Here is a 19,003-nt window from a genome sequence, read left to right as displayed (position 1 = left end):
TAGAATTTCATTTGAGCTGAATGCACTGGTCAGGTAGACAAAGTGCGCAGTTTATAACTCCCAAATGAACTGTTACATTCGGATACATTTTGGTCATTTGAGATCTGTTGGACGTCATCTGACTTTAATAATATTTGTTTCAATATTTCTATGTTTTGGGCCTTTTAAGATGAGTATGAAAATAAAAGTAAACATAGATTAATTTCATACTAGATTTAAGGTTTTTCATAGTAATTATGTAATGTTCTAAGGTTCTTCTGTTGAAATAATTGACGGAGATAATTCTTATATTATGTGTCTACTAGCTGCGCCCCGCGGTTTCACCCGCGTAAGTCCGTATCCCGTCGGAATATCGGGATAAAAAGTATCCTATATGTTGTTGCAGTTGTCCAGCTATCTACGCACCAAATTTCATTGCAATCAGTTAAGTAGTTTTTGCGTGAAAGAGCGACAAACACACATACATCCTTACAAACTTTCGCATTTATAATATTAAGTAGGATATTAGTAGAATTTACTTCATTTCAATGTATTTTAGAGAACTTTTAATTTATTTGTTTAAAGTGTCTGTAATATAAGTACGAAGTTAGTCATTTGTTATAACAATAATCGGGGAAACGAATTGCAATTGTTAAATATTATTTTTAATAAGAATCATATCAAGCACATTACATTACGATTTTATGCCTTTAAGACGTTATAAGTTATAAGTTCTATTCGTTATTTAAATGGGGACAGCTTAATTTTATAATATTAGTCTGCTACTAACAGCTATTAAGTACTATCAATATCGATTCCACACAGACAATTTTCTTAATAATAATTTTTATTTCTTTCTATATATTTTAATTGAAATTTTTAAACTTATTTATATCACACCACATTAATATCATAAATGTGAAAGTTTGTTTGTTAGGATGTTTGTCCGTCAATCAAGCAGAAACTGATGAAAATCGGTGTTGCTGTCTGTACAGACAGGGTATGAGCTGACTTGTTTGATAGGATACTTTTTATTCGTATTAAATGCTCCCTTTGTACAAAACAGGAATATTGATATTGTGGCGGAGCCGTTACGAGGGTTTTGTCATAATACGTTTACATATGGGCGAGCAAAAAATAAAAATTACTACCACCTCCAACGATGTCACATACATAGCGTTGGTAGTTTATTAAAACTGTGCTTTTAAGTAACCATTTTTAACACACAACCAAACCCATACCCTCTTCCTTACCTTTCCCAGTCCTTTCCTTTACTACTCTCTTCAATCCTTTCCTAATCCCTTTCCATTTTGCAGTCGGCAATCCATTTGAAGAGGCGTAACTTCTGCATTCGACCTTATACCTCTCCAATTGTCCATGGGCGGTAGTAGCGCTTACCATCAGGCGACCCATCAGCTCCATTGTCGACTATGACATAAAAAAACCGCCCTCAAATTTCCAGAACAAGATCAAATTTAGCGTCTCGTTATGAGAGGCAAGGAGGAGATTCAAATAAAGGAACCATAAAAATCTACTCAAGTTATCAAACTATGTACTGAGTGAACCGATAACAAACACAATAAAATACAGTCGATTTGATAACCTCTTACATTTGTTTAATTCAATTGATAAATACTTCCATACATCACCCACTTGGCAGTGTCTTCCCAAAGCAATATTAACTTAATAAAACCATTCGACCCTTAAAACAACGCGAAACTCGTAACGATACAATAAAACTTAAACCTCCGTCGACCTGTCATTCCCGAGAGGCCAGTGAAAGCTGACAATTGGAAGTTTCGAGAAGTATTTACAGGCGCCTGATTTTTTCTTTGAACTTCTAGTTTATGTGGGCAGAATAGCTTGGTAGTTAGGAACGAATTGGCAAACAGGCGTGTACAGATTAGCCGCTTGTCCACGTTTTAATTGAATTTTTGTTACGATGTAAAGTTACTCCTTTATTTAGCTTCATAGTATCTATCTACGTTATTCTCACTAATATAGAGAATGCTAAAATAGCTCTGTGTGTCTCTTCTTCACGTCTAAACCGCTGAACCGATTTGGTTGGAATTTGGTCCTCAAACAGCTTGAGAACGAAGAAAGGACATCGGATAGTAAATACTAGATAAATTATGCGCGAAAAGTTCTGGAATGAGTATCTAAAAAGCTTCAAAGTTACAGAAATACTGTGGAGGATTTATTAGTAGAGCAGTATACTCCTTTAACAATATGACATTAAAATCTACAGAATACATAAGAAATTTATAGAAATACAAGAACCTACTTATAGTTATTGAACGCCTCCTAGGTACAGTGGTTAACACGTGAACCTAGAACCCCTCGGGGGTCTTGGGTTCGATTCCCGGTGGGGACGCACAAAAAATGTCTCGGTCTGGCGGGACACAGAAGGCTGATCACTTATTTGTCCATAAAGAAAATCAACCAGTGAAACAGATGTATATCATCTGCCCCATACCCCAGTACACGGACCTCACACGAATAGTTATGCAATTAGAAAAATAAAACATTTTGAAGCAACCTACGTAATATATTCAAGTTTTCATATACACTAGCTGTGTACGGAATTAATGCGATACCGTTGGTATTTTGGTCGAATAAATTGAAATATTTCTCCCGTTAACTCTCACCCATGAAGCCTGTTACGACAGGCCTAGCCAACCGGAAACATTGGAGGTTTCTCGTTTCAATATGAAATTCGGATACTGATATTTTCGTTTTCGGTGTCGGTTTGGGTATCGTTATTTTATTGTAGCGTACTTCCTTAATGTAGTAAACGCTTGTGGTAAGTGGTGAGTATATATATATATATATATATATATACTAGCTGCGCCCCGCGGTTTCACCCGCGTAAGCCCGTATCCCGTAGGAATATCGGGATAAAAAATAGATGTTGGCCGATTCTCAGACCTACCCAATATGCTTACCAAATTTCAGAGGAATCGGTCGAGCCGTTTCGGAGGAGTATGGCAACGAAAACTGTGACACGAGAATTTTATATATTAGACTAGCTGCGCCCCGCGGTTTCACCCGCGTAAGTCCGTATCCCGTAGGAATATCGGGATAAAAAATAGATTGACAGTTGATGATTGACAGATGACACGAGAATTTTATATATATAGATATACGTAATAATAACAAAATGAAACACGTTTGAGATTTCAAACGTGTTTCATTCTATTGTAAAAGATTTTTGGCGCCTTTTGTCAAACATTGACAAATAATAATGCTAATGGCATGAAAGCAGTCAAAGATTAGTAAAATTCGAAATGGTTGTAGATTAATAAAGTTTTCTGAACGATTTTTTATCATCATCATCATCATAATCATCATCACCACCACCACCATCATCATCAACACCACCACCACCATCATCATCATCATCACTGTCCCACTGTTGGGACACGGGCCTCCTATGAAGGTACAGGCCCTAATCCACCACGCTGGCCAAGTGCGGATTGGCGGATGTCACATGTCGTCGAACTTTTTAATTCTCGGATATGCCGGTTTCCTCACGATGTTTTCCTCCACCGTTTCGAGGAGTGGTGATGTTATCCACATGTGCAGATAAATTGAAAATTCAATTTATTTCCTGCACGCTCGCCTGGTCTCGAATCTCTTCCAGATCAGAAATATTAATACAGGATTGATCAAATTATATTTCCTTGTGATTATTTATACACTATTAGATATTATATACCACTAGCGGCTCGCTCTTTGCTTGGATTCATCCGGCTAAAATGTCAACATCGATTGAAGTTAAAAGCTATTCGTATAAATCTTCGAAACAATCCAAGCATTTTATTTTGACTTCAGAGTAAATCATAATTAACCAAAAAACTACATCGTCTACAAATCGACACAACTAAACACGGAAGGCATCAACTTTCTAATAAAAAAACATCTCAATCAGTTCACCCAGCAAAGCAAGTTCTGAGGTATCAAATCAAAAAAGGAATCGGATTGAGAACATCGTAATAAAATTTCATTTACAATGTCCCTCGGATATCTAGGAGTCACTAAAGTATATGTGAAATGTGTCCTTACAGTCGAGAATATTCTGATGACGACTGTCAAAGGTGTCTTAGATTAGGCACACTCTAGAGAATCGCCTCGCAAACACCGATTAGATGAGGTAAAGGCTTAGTACCCTGAATATGGAGGTAAGCCTGAACTATGTTATAAATAATATAAATGATTTAATTTAAACTTTATGTAGAAAATAGTGATATACTTGTATTATTCTAATTAGACGGTATTAAATGAGTGAAAAAGCACTATTGTAATAATAAAAATATGTGTTTGAAAATATTTCGTACTTTAATACTGATAATATTGTAACAAATAAATAGTTTTTTTTTTATAGGCGCGTTATATATGATATATCTTATAAAGTTTTATTAAATGTAATATAACATCCGTCGAAGAATAACAAACAGTGTTGTTTTTAAAAGGTTTGAAGCTGAAGTTATGGACGCCGTCTGCTTCACAATCATGGGTTAAAACCCAGTATAGATTGTTCCAGTCAATTGCTTGGGTAATTTACAGATATTAAATAATATTTTATGTTATGACATATCTTATAACACAATACATTCGAAACGTTTAAATTAAGAATGTCAAAAATATACGTTAAAACCATATTCTATGTGTGAATACATTTAAAAATATAATTCACTTCAATAACAAAACGATTTGGACATTTCTATGTACAATTTTATTTAAAATGAATTATCACCAACCAAGGAAGAATGGAGTCACTTAACTGGCTAAATGCTGACGGTGCAAATTCAAAAATTAAAACATACGTACCTTATTTGTGGGAAGCCTGACATGCCGTTTGAATAAGCTTTTGTTGATGTGTGGTTATATAAATAGAAAATTTCATCACTCTGTTTTTTACCCGATTGGCTGAAGTCTGAAGATACGATAATGTTTTTCGAACGTATGTATGTATATATCTATGTAGGTATGTCCATTTTATTGGCATACCGTACATCCCAAACCGCTGGACGGATTGAGAAATTATGCAAAAGCGAGAGACATTATCTGTTTTTACAATGTTCCATGCCTTTTTCCCAAAATCTTCAAACATCATGACTTTTTATCTCATATTGATTTATTACGTTTGTAACCATAATTTAATAAATAACTCGGTCTCCATAGCTCAACAAAATACACATCCGTATGTTCAACATCCACTTAACGCATATAGCTGAGTCAGCAGTCAGATATCACGTGATCTATCAATGGTGAAGCCTCTTTGAGATCGCAGGTCGTAAAGTTACCTTCATTCACACCTGTTAGTGAGAAGTCATTTTTCATCCACTGACGCACGGCTCGAAATTCCCTTTTAAAAGGCCAGTGGGAACTACATGCCTTTTTAAAAAGCTTACTCCAACTATACGTCTAATAATCATAGTCCGTACCTAGTTCTTGTGATTTGATACTTGAATTTATAAGAAAAAGTGTAATTAATAGAACAATTGGCACGACTTTCGTGAATTTATGTGAAAATATAAAAGATATTGAAATTGTAATGTTGTTAACGTAGGCACGATTATAACTTAATCTCGGTTTCCAGTTTTTTAGGTTAAGTGTCTACTCAACGTTAAAAAAAATACTCTAAAAAGGTATAATTTAATATATTACCTTCTCGAATCAAAATATTATACACGTCAGAGAAATAATCTTAAAGACTATCCCATAATTCGTACACCATTATTTTCCCAAGTCATATCTCATAGATAGAATGAACGTGAAAGATAATACATTGTATCATGAAAAATAATACGCAATAATGTCCAAAAGTATTCCTGAATATAAGGGGAAACCCGATACTTTAATATAATATCTCAAACGCTATTAATCAGGCTTTGTCGTCGGCCACACGATATCTTCAACTATTTATAACGGCCCTGAGAGGCTACCTTGCTATAAATAATGGTGCGGTACCCAAGAAGACTAATTATTTATTATATCGGAATATTTCATAACATTACGAACGCTATCATGGTATTTTGGTAGGAATTTGATCGATATTTTAGGTGATTCGTCATTAGAGTTATGTAGAAATGTCTATAAACGATACACGAGGAATGACCTAGATAGATTTTTAACTATATTTTATTAGTTTTTACATTTACTACTCTTTGATTTGTTTTAATAATGGAGTAGTAAATATAAACACTTACTTTAATTACTAGTTTTAAGGTATTAGTAGTTACGTAGTTTTATAAGTTCCTTGCTTACACAAATAGCATTCCCTATGTTAAGGATGATTTTGGTGCTAAAGATACAGGATTTAGCATCTTTAAGATATTTAAACCTACAGTATCGCTATTTTGTTAAATTTATATGCTATATTTTATAGAAAATTGAGGTATTCGTTGGTTTTATCACTCCTAATGTTCATGAATACTCAAAAAAGGCAAGCTATTCCGCAGCGTGGCGGAGTAAAGATTAGTATATAAGGAATACGGGTATAAAATAGCAAGAGAAAAAAGAAAAGAATTCAAGCCAATGCCATATAAAAAATGGTAATATGGGGCACAAAGTTTCCTAATAAATGTCTTGGGGTTATTTTCATTGGTTGTTACAGCTCGCACTCGAGGTACGCACGCATGCCTTATAATTATGAAAAGTTGATAAGGCCCGCATGTTGGGAATTTAGCGAGAATTCAAATAATTAATAAAAATCTGTATAGATATTAGGCTGATGCGTTTTGAGTTTTGTCGTAGGTTATTTATTTTGTATATCGCACAAAACAAAACAAGACATAAAGTAATCAAATTAACGCTGATCCTCTGTGGAGAAATCTATTCCCCGATACACATTTGGCCCAATTTAAGCCGAACTGTGTCTTCCTAATAATCTTTTATTTCCCTGTCTTTTGTAGTTCAAAATACCCTTCTGTTTCATTAGTAATAAGATAAATATAGCTGACGAAGAGCCAATTTCTCGTAATAAAACAACTCAAAGGCACCTAATTAATTCAGAGACGTTATAATTAGCAGTAAGCTGTAAATAATTTTGTTTAGATGTCGTCCTTTGATTCTAGAATCATTAAACGTGATAAGAACCTGAAAAGTACTATAATACTAGGGGCTGGAAGAAAAGATCGGAGGATACAGTCATTTACAAATTTCAGCCATTAAACACAATTAGCACCATGAACATTATAATTTTTAGAATCATCAAAATCATCATCATCATAATCAGCCCATTTATGTTCCCACTGCTGGGACACAGGCCTCCTATGAGGGTTCAGGCCATAATTCACCACGCTGGCCAATTGCGGGTTGGCAGATGTCACATGTCGTCGAACTTTTGATACTTGGACATACCGGTTTCCTCACAATGTTTTCCTTCACTGCTTTAAGCAATGGTGATGTTATCCACATGTGCAGATAAATTGAAGAATCAATTTATTGCCTGCACGCTCGCCCGGTCTCGAACCCCGACTTATCGATATTGAAGTCCGAGGTACACATCACTGAGCCACCACTGCTTTTTAAAAGTAATGAATCAGAAAAACGAAGAAAATACCTAGGACTCCCCTTTCCATACAAACATTGTAGTGTAGGCGAAATAAATCAAAGAGTAAAAGAGTTTCAAGTAAAATTTATAGAAATGTGTTCTTTAACAGAAGCAAAACCATGTTTAGAAGGTTGAACAAAACCACACTGGAAGACTTGGTAACAGCTGGTTTCATATAATATTACTGCCTTGTTGTACGTCAATAAATTTTCCATCGCGCTCGCGTCGACAGAAATCAAAGAAATTTCTTAACCGCTTTTATTCTATTTACGACAAAATGCAGAAATACCAATTTCAATATTTTTCATCGTTGCAATGCTTTTAATATTTCAACTCTCAATCGTTCATTGATCAAAGAACCGCAACCGACTTCAAAATAGGAGGTTGTCAATTCAGCTGTATTTTTTTACTTTTTACGGTGTGAAATGATTTTTATTGTTTATTTAATAGCTTATGCGTGCCATGAGGTCTCATTTAAGTTTAGTCTAGTTCTTTTAATGATAAAAACAATTATCTTTTGATCACATTATAATAACCGAAGGTGTCTGTCTATAAAATCCTATCCTATCCTTTTCTACTATCCTACTAATATTATAAATGCGAAAGTTTGTAAGGATGTGTGTGCGTTTGTTGCTCTTTCACGCAAAAGTTACTGAAATTTGGTGCGTAGATGGCTGGATAACTGGAATAACATATAGGCAACTTTTTATCCCGATATTCCTACAGGGAGCGACCTCACGCGGGTGAAACCACGAGGCGTAGCTAGTATTTTATAATTTTATAGTGTAGCAAGTACTTTAGAGAGTACAGTCCCGTATATTTGCTTATATTTAATAAGGCAATATTATCATCGTAGTCGTATTTTTAAATGAAAGAAACGATTGTGTTTAAAACCTTTATATAAAGTCAACTGAAATGTCACCTTTTTGGTAGGATTAGAATATGATACGTTAACGGCCTTTCTATCTTTAAAAATTAAAAAAAAAATAACTTCTATCCTATACATTTATAGGCAACAACCTATAAAGAAACGCACAATATGGACGCAATTTTCTATAAATATCCTTACGGAACATGCCATTAAAACGCCAATTTTCAGTCCAATATCGATTCCGTGAAATTGACACATTCATCTCGAAAATTGGTGCCGGTTGCGTGAGTGTAAACGGATACAGATTGCTACATATGTTGTCCCTGCATCGTATAGCACGATGCAAAAGTGACGTCACGTCACGTTACGCTCGTGTTGCAGCAATTGCTGAATACCAAATATCACAACTAGAACTGATTTGTTTACCTCTTTTCCCTTTTATGTTTGTTGGTGTTATACGGAAAGAAAGCAGTGGTTGCTCAGTGGTGAGGACTTTAGTCAAAATTAATAAGTCGGGGGTTCGAGACCAGGCGAGTGTGCAGTTTTTTCAATTTATCTGCACATGTGGATAACATCAACACTGTTCGAAGCTGTTAAGGAAAACATCGTAAGTTAGCCGCGATGCACCATAATTTCGACTTGGCCAGCGTGGTGGATTGTGGCCTGAACTCTCATAGGAGGCCTGTGTTCCAGCAGTGGGAACATATATGGACTGTTGATGATGATAATGATGGTCTTATATGGACTCATCTGACATAGGGTAATCAGCTCTCATTTTCACAATGATAGTGTCAACTTATTTCAGACTTTCTGTGGTATAATTTCATCACTATAGGCGCTTACAAAGAACAATACTTCGGTCTATAATACATAAAAGCATAAGTATAGATAGACGGACTCAAAACTACGAAAATACATGTTGTGGTTCGGTTTCAAAGATCGATCTTAGCGGAAGAGTCAGTCATATTGGTAGTGAACTGCTTTCACATTCACATTTTCACGTATAAAGCACTACGTCTTACTTGTACTTGCTGTATATTTTTCTTCCATATCTAAAATATCGTAAATCCTGAAGCGAAGGCGCCACACGTACCATCCTTGCACACATCACTTTTACAGACTTAAAAATTGTTCGAGGCGAAATAGAAAACGTGACGTGAGTTCCCAAATGATTTCATTATCTTCCGTCGGTTCTTTGTTTTTGATTAAGGGAACTTCATCGACGTGATAGATCGAGCTTTGAGGTAGTTCAAAGCTTAATGGGCCTAATTGAAAATACTCTACTCGTTACAATTTACTTCCATTTAGAGAATTAATGTAATTTTGATCCTTTATCGAGGCAATTAAAACGTACTTTTAATACGTTTCTGTATTTTAATTAAATGTTTACTTTAAAATTCAATTTTTCTTCTGTTTATTAAATTCGATGAAGCCTTCAATCTCTATCTCTGTGTATCTCTGTATATTATAATTGTGAAAGTAACTCTGTCTGTTTGTCTCCCCTACATACCAAAATCCTGAGAAAAACATAGAATAGTTTTTATTCTAAAATCCATGAAAGTCCCACGGAATCGCTAAGTATGTGGGAAAAATCTTTTATACGACCACGCAGACGAAGGCGCGTGCAGAAAGCTAGTGATATATTCTAGAGATATAGTTATATATTGCAAAATAAGCAGTCACCTACCTGTTATCTGAATAAACCAATCAGTTGATAACATTAACTTCGAGCTACACCTCCGTTCACGACGTTGCTTCTAAAACTGAATACAGATTTAACAACAATTAGTAACTCGAGTACCATAATTATCACGAAATACATTAAACACGACCCTATTCACAGTTCATCTAACTTAAAGGCCTGTCAAAATTTAAACCTATTAATATTCTGGAAACGAAGCAATCGTCTGAGCCGTTTAATTGTGGTAAACTCGATTATAGTAGGGCAACGTTAGTTCGTTCTATCGAGTTGATCTCGTGCCGGCATTGTCTTGGCTATTGGGTGAACATTTGCTATGGTGATGTCTTAATCGAACCGTTAAATAGGGGTTCAATTGTGGGACAAATGTCTATGAAGGATTGTTTTTAGAACTAGCTATGCAGCGTTAAAATCACTGGTTTATAAAGCATTTTTTTCCCAGAATGCAACATTTGTAAATAGGTATGTGCTTACATGAATTTATTTTGTATTTTTAGTGTAATAATTTGGTGACGTAATGTAATAATTATATGCTTACTATAAAAAATTACATGTTTTGTTTAAGATACATGCCTAATTAGCAAACATAATAAAAAAATATTGATAGATTATAAAATTTAGATAATGACATTCAGTATTGTGAAGCGAATACATAGTTTATGTTAATGCCTCAACTTAGTTTTGGATTAGTCCAACAATGCTTGGCTTGGTTTCAATTCAATATTTCAACAACATTGCAAACAATATTAACTATGTCTACTTACTGGTACATTTCTAACAAAACATATAATATGACTAACGAAATTCGTCTTCGAACTGGCTCATAAATTATTTCTGGAGCACGTAAGAAAATTCAACCTCAGCCGTATATTATTCAAAACTAGCCGGAGAATGAAAAAGGTTTGGACTTTCATATCTTGACATTTAATTTACGCAGTTTCGCCGAAGTAATTTATTATTTAAGACGCGGTGTCTTAATCTTCTTTGAGCACGAAATTGATTGTTTATAATATCATGGTTATAAATTTATCGATGGGAAATACTAAATTAGAAATACCTATATAAATATTTACCAAGAAGATAATTGTACATTTTTATAAGTATTTATTAGCAATCGAGCAATTTATTCAATGGCGACCCAATTTTCAATACCAAATAATTATACCCTAAACAGAAACAAAAGAATGCGTAATAGAGGAAAACACAACATATCGACTTATATTGGATTCAATTATTTCTATAGCATTGACCAACGATTCAATGGCCTTTTGTTCAATAAATAAGCATTGAATTTAACAGCAAGTATAACCCCATGATACATAAACGATATTAGTCCATATTGCGTCCCCAAGGACCCGTGATAATAATATCCATTAGGAACTAATAATACGTGAAGCTATAAAACAAGCTGGGTGATTTACGAACTATTTTCCAGTTCTTATATAACCTTATGCTTTTATTCATTCTTCATTCTCCATTACCAGTTATTAATTATCCTTAAAATTGTTAAAGAATTTACAATTTGTTCAGTTCCAAGTGTTTATCCCCTGCATATATGTAAAGAAAAAATATATATAAGTACATATGCCACTCAAGATCCAAATGGAATCCGAGTAGATTGTTTTTTATATGTACTTTATATTTTTCAAATGGTCCATATATTCAACGCAAGTATGGCAAAAGGATTTTAATTTGTGACTACTTTTGAGTGACATCAACTTCTTTATATTGTCTTTCCAATTTCCAGACAACTATTCGTTTATTTCCAACCCTCGTTGCTTTAAAACCATACCTTTCATGACTCCAATTTAAACGGTCATCTAATCTGAATTACATACAGCACTGTGCCTTTGATATTCCCTGAAGTCGCCTTAATTGCCTCCGTGTTAATACTCTGTTAAATATATGTTGAATTCATGCGAGATTGATCTATTCCATTAATAGAGCGGTACCTTGCCACCATTGAGCTGAATGCCACTAACTCGAGTTTCCTGCCGGTTGGCATAATAATTATTGTTTCATGTTGCCTCTTATCGATGTATTAGAGAGCAGTGCTATTAATTATACCTATTTTTCGTGGTGACATCTTGAATGGACAATTTTTTTAATGCATAGCGTGCATTTACATTTGCGGAGGTAGGGCCTATGCAAATAAATTGCCTGCCTTTAAGGCAAGCATTGCCAACGGAAATATTGGAATAGAATGGAAAGAGTGAGAAATGGAATTGAGCCTCTGGCTTCTCCACTCCTCGTAGGAAACAGAGTGGCTACTATTTCACGCTGATTTTATGTGGATGCACCTCGCCCTATGTATTTGTCCATTTCATGCCGAAGCATAGTTATAAACAAGAAAGTGTTTTTGTTTGCAAAAAAATGTCAGGAGACAGTCAGGTCAGGAGACAGTTAGGTTAGGTTCTCTAGTCATAGAGAGTGACATAGGCTACTTATATTGTAGTGTAACATCACATTTCCATGGGAATTTCCTTTGACTGCGTGGACGAACGATAAGCTAGTATATCGTCTTTATATAAATATATTTTACATTACAGGTATTTCTATAATAAACTGCTAAGAAGAATTAGAGCTGAAATGTCAGGAGACAGAAAAATTTATTGGTTTAGCTCGTCCAATCCATCAAGAAATATAATTCACAAATCCATAATCAAATCTCGAACCTAAAATATAAGACTTTAAACCTTAAATAAATTTAACATTTATTCGTCACCATTTCTATAAAAATAATATGAATTCAATTTACTAGACGCTCGTCCCGGCTCCGTCCGGATATCAAGATTCCTGTTTTTCCCCAAAGAAGCACTCAATAGAGATAAATAGTATCCTATCAAACAAGGCAGCCCTTTCTGTATACTTCATTAAAATTCGTTCAGTAGTTTCAGCGTAATTGACGGACAAACATCCAAACAAACAACTTTCACATTTACAATATTAGTGTGATAGTGTGATTCTTTATTCGAACCGCAAGGGTCTGGAACGAACTCAAACTCAAATTCAAACATTTATTTGCTCAATTAGTCTTCTTATAGAAGTACTGGTGTATCGTCATAACACATTTTTAATCGTTAAAACTGGTTCCGAAACATGCTTCCTGTCTCAGTTTTCCCCGACGAGATGTGGGGGTCTTCAAGGGTGGAGTGAACAGGTACCTTCAAGGGAAACGCACTATACTACGAGTATACCAGCGTAGTCAAGCGCTTCCCTATTGTAAATAGGAAAAAACATAAATACCCCTGTGCAATCGACAGATTCACCGCTCGAAGGAGGAGTGACAGTAAAAAAATCAAAACATAAAGAATAACACTTGCAGTAAAATAGAAATAAAAGACTTCTTAAACGATTGAATAAATCGCGTTTAAAATCCGTTAAAAATCTTTAATTTCTAAATGTACATATTATACTCGTGTAAGTGTAGTGTAGTAATATCAAACACAAGAAAATCCTATATGCGATAGTGTTAACAAGCAAATCATTTTAAGATTAGAGTTTATGCTGAACTATAACAACTGAAAGCAATATTTCTTGATTATTTCCGAAGTGTGCTTATAAATTAAGCTCTTAGGTATCGTTTGTGAAGGCGGCAGACATTGCACCAAATTATATGCAAACTTCGCAAATTGAAGTTAATAGCATGCATTTGTATCTTATTTACGAATATATAGCCCTAGTTTACCGCCTGACTTCGTTCGCTTTTAGTTTCGAAGTGAAGAAGTTTTATACAAACTTTTTCGTATGTCACATTTACACATATGTGACAAAGCAATAACTGAATTACGACAATTTATGATTTTCTAGATTCTTCAAATAATTAATATAAATCCACTTAAAATACATGATTCAATAATTCAAATACTCTGAGACATCTAAACAGATATATATTTATTTACACTTCATCGTGTTGGCGTACATAAAAAAATCCTTAAAATGAATAACTTAACATTAAATCAGAGGGTGGTTTCATCACTTAAGAGTGGTCCCTGCCAGGTAACCCGACATGTGTATGTAATATATAAAGGAGGTGGTAGGTAGGTAGGAAAAATTTAATTAAAAATTATTTAACTATTTTTATATCTCATATTCAAATTCTAAATGTTATTATCCAACCAAACGCTCATTAAATCCGCTCTCCCTGCAAGTAGCTAATTAAATTGAAAATCATAAAGCACCCTCAACATTCACAAATCACAATACAATTAACAAACATTATTAACCTCCATTACCGTTCAAATACATCACAGAACGTTCGGAATCAGATTTGAATGCAGCGCTTTGATTGGTCACCTGAAAACTTTAATCGGACCGCAAATTATTCCATCCCAGTAATTCTTCCAGCATTTGTTGTGTATAGGATATAAAGCTGTGCGCCTGTAGTGGAATTTAGTTATAATCGCTTAACAGGTATGGTTTAATTGCAAGTAGAATTTTCAATCGGCTTGTTTTCTAGAAGGTTCTCAATTCGAATGTATTTTTTAGTGTTTCGAGTCAAGCGATTGTTATGATTCCTTTTTTGTTTTAAGTGTGGTTCTATTTATTTTTAGTCTAACTCTGACATATTTGAAATCGGTCAAATTTTTTTGTGAAATGTGATTATGATTTATATGCTCGTTATTATATGATATTATGGCGTAACTATTTCTCTAACTATGTGCTTGTGAAACGAATACAAGTTCTAAGAGTTTGTTTTATTACTATTTATTTATTTATTTATTTATTCTTTATTGTGCACTTAATTAACATTAAAGACAAAGAAAGGAGACAAATAAAACTTACATCTAGGCACAATGGGCGGTCTTATCGCTTAGAGCGATTTCTTCCAGACAACCTCGGGTACAATAGAGGACTATTATAATAATAATATGGGTAGTAAAATTATTATATATATATATACATATATATACATTTTTATGATGAATCGTATAAAATTGTTTCATTACAAGAAATTGTTCATGCGTATCTGTGCAGAAACTATGGCTTTAATTAATTTAATAAGCAGAAAGATTATTATTATTTATAGCTTGGAATACGTATGTCCATGCGTATTACGTTTTCTATATGTATTTAGTTTCTATAAGTTAAGTAGAAAATAAGTATATTTCACTTATTTATCTATGCATTAGATTAGAGAAACAGCGTGACTGGACTAGACTCTGTAAAGCACTTATAAAAATAACACAAATCGTTTTTGTTAGTCAAAGCGGCTGGTTGGTCGCCTGATTGTAAGTGATACCACCGCTTATGAACATTTAAATATTAACAATTACAAACACACATCTTAGTACACATAAATTACGAGAATGTCATCTTAGTATACATAAAAACGATTAATGATGATGATGATGATGATCCATTTCCTTCCCAAGACCTTCACTATATCGTCAGCCCATCTAGTAGGCTGACGTCCGACCTTCCTTCGTCCAGTCCAAGGACTAAATTAAACTACTCAATCCATTTTAATCATTTTTGCACACCAGTGCAGCTTGATCCAACTTAAAAGATAGGATAGTTTATATTAGTTATATTACGATAAATGCCTACCCGGGCGGAGCCGGGGCGTGCAGCTAGCTAACGAATATAAACTTAAACGGTATTAGATACATCGTAGGGTCTGGCTGGGTATATTTAATTAATTGGCAAGCGGACAAGCCTCCAGGACTTCTGACGTAGTATTTTTTTTGTTTCCTTTGTTAAACTAATCAAAACAATCAATTTCGACTTCTCTGTACTCCTTTATTTAAACTGGAAATCAAGTACATTAAAAAATAGCTTCTCTTTCGATCACTATTCCTTTATTTATAACAATATTACTACTAAATCAATTTATCCAATTAAAGGTTTCTTTTATAAAAGGCATAGCAAACAATATTAAGTAATTATTGAATATCCCATTTTAACGCCAAAAATAGATCATCAATTATTAGCCGCTTCAGAGTGAGAAAGTGTACATTTTTCTGCTAAAAGGTCTTGTGTACATAACGAGGAGGGATCAACCCGCATGCCCTAAAATTATTAGAAAAATAAACATAAGAATCTTTTATAAATTATAACTGAAGATTTATATTAAAAGGAAATTGAGCACCATCAAAACGACTAAGGAAATTGTTTTTTCACTTCAATGAAAATTTTAATTAACTCCACGCAAATATTGGCTTTCCGAATAAATATTAAACGGTACAATTTCGTTTCGAATTTCGCTAAACAAATTTAAACACAATTTCTTGTTATGATACTGCATTGAACACTATGCCTTGTCTCAAAGCCAATCAATTCAATATTATCAATGTTACAATATCATAACAATTAATGACAGTTTGTACAAATGTTTTTGGTGGAAGTATGCGACTTCTTAACCATACTCGTTTTATGATTTATTACTGTTCTTTTTTTACATGTTATGTTTGTTAATTTAAATAGAATTAAACGCAATTTTTAAATATTGAAAACATTGAAAATAGTAGCAGTGGTATCTCAGTAGTGAGGACTTCGGACTTAAAAAATCGGGTTTGCTAGAAAAATTAATTTATCAAATTATCTACACATTATGCGCATTTTACTGCTCGAGACGGTGAAAAAAACATCGTGTGGATGAAATGTCTGAGAAACAAAAGTTCGATAATATGTGACTTCTTCCAACCAGCACTTGGCCAGCGTGGTGGATTATGGCCAGTTTCTCTCCATTGAGAATATATATGGACTGATGATGGTGACCAAAGAATAAAAAAAGACCACGAGTGACCTTGGATTCGGAATCACAATTTTCAAATGTTTTTTACGTTATTTTTACATATTTAATGAATTCAGTTTATACTATTTTTCATGGTGAAACTTTCACAAAATTACTTTTAAATCCTATCACGGAAAGTATGTTACATATACACATTTCAACGATTCTGTTATATTTGTGTTAAATGATGCTTATCCATTTTAAATATAACATAAAATTAATTGCCTACAATTCACACACGAAATCCAAGAAACCTGCAATGGAAAATAAATAACACAAAACATATTCCATTGAAATCGCTTTAAGAATATAATATTAATTAATATTTTTAAAATGTATTCAAAGCAAACTCTTATTTAAATATATTACGATTCCCCAAGCATGATAGGATGTATTAACGCAAATATTTGTGTTTAAAATATTTATGTTAATAATTTATACTGGTTTAATTTTTGTACGTTCAACAAGGCATGCAAATTAAATGGAGATATAAAATAATATTTTTAAAATTTCGTACTTTGTGTTTATGACACTATAATAACAAGATATATTGGTATCTACTGTTTTATTCTCATTTCTTTTATAACTAGCTGACGGGGCAAACGCTGTTCTGCCTTACTCTTATCATTGAGGTGTACGAAAAATAGATTTTAGCCGATTCTCAGACCAACCCGATATACACACAACATTTAATAAGAATCGGTCCGGCCGTTTTGGAGGAGTATGTGAACATTGTGACACAAGAATTGTATATATTAGACTAGATAATCTTTAAGGGATTGTATGGAGTGATTTTAGTGTTTGGCGTAGTACAACACAATGGGGCGTCACAGCGTGGCGTCAGGTTAGCGCTCTGACGCGAAACGTACACCTTCTAAAGTCGCAACACACGAAAATATATCTTGAACAACATCGATGGGCAGATGTCATTCAACACAGCTTATATCTAATAGATCAGATAATGTAAATGCGATTATACGGAGGGGTTTTAGTGTTTTGCGTAGTTGCTCAGTTGCTATGACATAAAAAAGTTAGCGCTCTGACTCTCGCAACGCCCGCCTTCTGTTCGACAGTCATTATTCCACTAAACTCGCAACACACGAAAATATATATTTAACAACATCAATGGACAGATGTCATTCAACGTAGCTCGTTTGTAAATAAAATCAATCAGCCGCAGTTGGTGTCGTCAAAAAAACCAATCCATCTTGAGCTATCGGTGGAAACAAATTAAATACTTTAATACATCGGGCGTGACTAAAAAGAAGGGTCGGAATGGACTTGTGGAAGTTTTTTTTGGACTTAGTTATCTAGATATGCCATGTTTTGTTTTGTTAAATCTGGTGTGGACAGATTTTTGTGCGAAGTTACTTACTAGATATATGTAACCTAGACTGATTTAAATTAATAGCGTAATATGAAATTTCAGCAAAATCCGAACCGGAGTTAGTATGCAACATCCATCTAAACGAAGAGTATAATAGTTCGAATTCCATTAAAGATACGGTATACAAAAAACTACAAGGTCTCTAAGTACTCTAAGGTCTATTGCAGACCAGAGGCTGCAATAGACCTTACGCCTTTCCATTAATGGGCGGTGGTAGAGCATACCATCAGGCGACCCACCAGCTCCATTGCCGAATATGACATAAAAAAGAGACTTGCTTGCTGACCTTATCTCGTTTTTTTCTCTCAAACTCAAACTCAAACATTTAATCATCCAAACTAGACTTCTTGTAGAAGCACTTTTGTTAGGACTTTATTACACAGTTATAACATTTACCACCGGTTCGGAAGGCAGTTTCTACAGAGAAGAGCTGGCAAGAAACTCTGTAGTTCCTCTTTCTCTATAAGTAAAGCCATGGGCGAAAATTAAAAGAATAATGTATTATAATAATGCAAACCAATACCTGCTAGCTTTCTATTTTTTTACGTGTATAACCAATAATATATCTAGGCATGAATAACCAATTCTGCACTAAAGCCCAACTCTATAAATATGAAAGGTTTCTCAGTAAAGAGCACCACATACATACAGTTTGTGATAAATATAGTACAAGCCTCAAGTTGCTCACCCGGCTTAAAAATATCAAAATTTTATCTATTCCAGTTCTCTACGTCCATGTACGGGAGTTGTAAAAAATGTCACTCCCTCTAAAT

Source organism: Zerene cesonia, chromosome 18 (assembly GCF_012273895.1).
Source record: "Zerene cesonia ecotype Mississippi chromosome 18, Zerene_cesonia_1.1, whole genome shotgun sequence".
NCBI lineage: Eukaryota > Metazoa > Arthropoda > Insecta > Lepidoptera > Pieridae > Zerene > Zerene cesonia.
This window is presented reverse-complemented; position numbering follows the sequence as displayed.